The following is a 4,058-nucleotide window of genomic DNA, read 5'->3' as shown; positions in this document are numbered from 1 at the left end:
TCACCTTTCCAGATTAGCTTCTTTCACTTAGCAATATTCATTTAAGTTCCACCCATGTCATTTTATGGCTTTACAGCAACATGTTAAAAGGAAAAGTACAAGGATGTTTATCCTCTGTCTTATATGTGCATTTCAAATAAGTGCATTGGGAAAAAGACTGGAAGGTGTTGGATTAAATGCACTAGAATGGGGGGGGGGGGCGGGGTCATGGTATGTGGTTTCTTCTGCCTATTTCCAGATTTTGGTTTTGCAATTTTATAGAGCTATGTCTTAAAACACTGTTCATAAAAGCAAAGAAGGAAATCAATCATATCTCCTTATTGCTCTTTTCCACTTATTTAAGCATTCTAGTTAAATGCTTTTCTCTCCCACCTCTTTCCCCATATCTGGTTTATTTGTGCTGAGAGTTAAAATTATGTGCATCCTTTGACCGAGAGAGAGGAAAAGGTAACAAAGAGAAGAATATAAAAAAGGCAAGAGAAAGAAACATGTTTGGGAAGAGTCAGTAATGTTTCAGATAAATCCGTGAGTATTCATAGCCCCCTTGCAGATATATAAATGCTTATGGCCAAAGAATACAAACATCATGTCAGTGAATTAAATGTAACTTAGTCCTGCTGAGCAGTGTCTCCAATTCAGAAAAATCACACCTCTCAGCCCAAGTCAAGTCAAAGGTAGTTCTTACTACAGCTGTGGTACATTGAGCCCTTTCTTCATGTCAGAGATCATGCTAAGCACTTCACGCACATTACTTTATATGATCTTCCCAGCGCTACTATGAGACAGACACTTAACAGATGAGGTTGAAAAAGAAAGTTGGATTCAAACCCAGACGGGACTCAAAAGCCTAATCATATCTAGTAGATACTGCCGTGGGTTACAATATGTGAAATCTATACACCTTCTTATCACCAGTCTCATCTTGTACTCTAGAGCCAAGAGTTACCCTGGAGGGGAGGAGGGAGAATGTCTGGACCAAAGACCAGCATTTAGACTGTCCCAGAGGTTTCCCATGCAAAATGGGAGAATTCAGTAATTAATGTATCTTTAAAAGCCCTTGAATAGATATAATTCATACCCAAGATTCCCTGCCTGGGTGCACCATGAAGGGTTGTGCAGACAATCAAACCTAGATGCAAATCCCAACTCTACCTCTCTACTTCCACGTGGCTGCTCTCATCTTCAACTGCTTTAATCTACAAACTGGGGATCAAGTAAAGGGGTTACTGAATAAAAATCCACTCAATAGGTCCTTTAATTTAAAAATGTAACGAAGCTCTTTATGGTGCAAAAATAGAAACTTGAGGCTCAAAACAGTTGGCACCGAGTGGCATTTATGCCATACAGTTCCTGTATACACCACCTAGTGAAGTGACCTTGGGCAAATTCTTAACCTCTGCATCTCTACAGCATCATCTACAGAACGGGGATATTAGGGCCTGGTCCTATAGGTTTTTATGAGGATTAAAATAGATAACTATAGGCCTTACAGTTGTTGCCACCCCAGAGCCACCCACACCACCCAGCCACGGTCAACCCCACCATGTTCTTTGACATCACTATAGATGGCAAGACCTTGGGCTGGCTCTCCTTCTGTTTGTAGACAAAGTTCCAAAGACAGCAGAACACTTTCATGCTCCGAACACCAGAGAGAAAGGATTTGGTTATAAAGTTGCCTGCTTTCACAGGATTTTTCTGGGATTTACGCACCAGAGTGGTGACTTCACATGCCATAATGGCACTGACAGCAAGCCCAAACATGGGGAGAAATCTGATGATGAGAATTTCATCTGGAAGTACACGGGTCCTGGCCTCTCATCCATGGCACATGCTAAACCCAACACAAATGGTTCCCACTTTTTCATCTGCACTGTCAACACAGTGGTTGCTTGGATGGCAAGCATGTGGTCTTTGGCAAGGTGAAAGAGGACAGGAATACCGTGGAAGCCATGGAACGCTCTGGGTCCAGGAATGGCAAAACCAGGAAGAAAAGCACCACTGCTGACTGTGGACAAATCTAATAAATTTCACTTGTGTTTTATCTTAACTACCAGACCATTCCTTCTGTAGCTTAGGAGAGCAACCTTTTACCCCTACCTGCTCAAAATATCCTATAATCTTTGTGCTCTCAAAAAAAAAAGAGTATTTTCTTTACTCTTCTCCAAGTCTAGCTGAATTGCAGAGTCAAGTTTATGATTATGAAATAAAAACTAAACAACAACAAAATAAATAAATAAAATGGGTAACTATATGGTAAGAGTAATAAGTTATAGTCCTCAGATTGGTTTTTTTTTAATGTTTATTTGTGAAAATGAGAGTGAGCACCAGCAGCAGAGGGGTAGGGAGAGAGGGGAACAGAGGATCAGAAGTGGGCTCCATGCTGACAGCATCGAGCCCAATGCAGGACTCGAACTCATGAACTGTGAGATCATGACCTGAGCCGAAGTTGGATGCTCAACCAACTGAACCACCCAGGTACCCCCTCAGATTGGTTTTAGTGAGGCTATTTCTCCAAGGATTTGGGGGAAGAGGGTTTAATTATCAACACAAGAGTCAGTAACTCAGAGGCTTTTCCTATGATATGAGTGAAGCTCATTCTCTTAAAACACTGGCATTGCAGCAAGGACAAGGGAGTTGGAAGCAATGGCCAGGTATGTTACAGTGGAGAAGTCAAGGTCAGGGTGAGGAGAATATGTGACCCACATCGCATGTATAGTGCATATTCTAATCAGCATAATGTAGAAGCAGTGGCTTGCTGTCAGGGACAATTATCAACATAACCCTTGAATCAAACCCCAGTGTCACCATTTAGCTTTGAATTCTTAAAAAATCTATTAAACTCTTGTGAGCCACTGATTCTTCATAGACATAATAGGATTAATAAGACACTCCGGATAGAGTTGTTTTGAGGATCATATTAAGAGCAGTAACACATGTATATTACCTAGAAAATGACTAGCTGACCTAAAATGGGCATTTATTAGCTTTATGCCTCTGTGGAGCTAATTTTGCGAACAGGAGAAAATTAAAGACCTACAAAGATCTACAAATCATTCCCGCCAGAAAAGTTATATCATCACACTCTATTTACTCTGCTCAAGTCCTCCTTAACAAGCTAGAACATTGTGCGTAAGCTTGAGTCATGTATTTAAGAAAGACATAGCAAGGAACTGGCTATCCATTGTACTTTGACCCAGTGGGATCTTTCTTGTTTCACCCATTCAATCAGTCTTTAAACCTTTCTTTTCTAATTGGGATATGCTTTTTCTCACTAAATTTCATTTCCATGACTCCAATTTTCCCTCACAACCATAGGTCAGTGGGACCAGAGACCCAGGGAGCACTGGATGTTGGCTTTCATAAATGGAACCAACACTGCAATGACCCTCCTTTCCACATCAGGGGAAAACTTCTCCCCAGTTCAAGAAAATCAACTCAGCTCCTACCAAACTGGCTTATTTTAAGTGAACTCAGTTTTTCAATACTTAATTTGAAACTCAAGGTGAACACAACCCCCAGTGTCTGTGAGAACCATCTGGTGGCAACCTCCCTGCTGATGCCCCAACCTGCCTACTTAGATTTCTGCACGGTTCTTTTGGGTCCGGGCATTGAGATCTAGCCGTGAATTTAAATAGTGTTTGGGTAAAGCCAACTTTTCACAAGTTTCTCTCAGCCTCTTCTTTCAACATGGAGTCCTGAATTCATTTCCTTAATATTATATCAGAATCTTTTGATCTAAGACCACTTTTCCCACCTGATACCAAGAACTACTGCTTGGTGTTAGGTACTATCTTTCCTCCTGCAGACTGACATCTTAGAGAGAAATTCTTATAACAAACTAAACTTCCATTTTTCCCAAACACCTTAAAAGTAAGCTATGCAACCTCACTCCCACTAGGATGGTTACTATAAAAACCAAAACAAAGCAAAATGACAAGTGTTGGTGAAGTTATGGAGAAATTGGAATTCTTGTGCACAACTCATATGCATTGTGGGAATGTAAAATGGTGTGGCCACTATAAAATCAACATGAAAATGCTTCAAAAAGTTAAAAATAG

General features: G+C 40.7%; 1 pseudogene; it reads left to right on the top strand.

The window, feature by feature from the left end:
- The first annotated feature begins 1,543 nt into the window (after positions 1–1,543).
- LOC122200181 lies at positions 1,544–2,021 on the top strand (annotated as a pseudogene).
- The last annotated feature ends 2,037 nt before the right edge of the window (positions 2,022–4,058 follow it).

Source organism: Panthera leo, chromosome D1 (genome assembly GCF_018350215.1).
Source record: "Panthera leo isolate Ple1 chromosome D1, P.leo_Ple1_pat1.1, whole genome shotgun sequence".
NCBI lineage: Eukaryota > Metazoa > Chordata > Mammalia > Carnivora > Felidae > Panthera > Panthera leo.
Note: the sequence above shows the minus strand (reverse complement) of the source record. Positions and strands in the feature narration are given on the sequence as shown.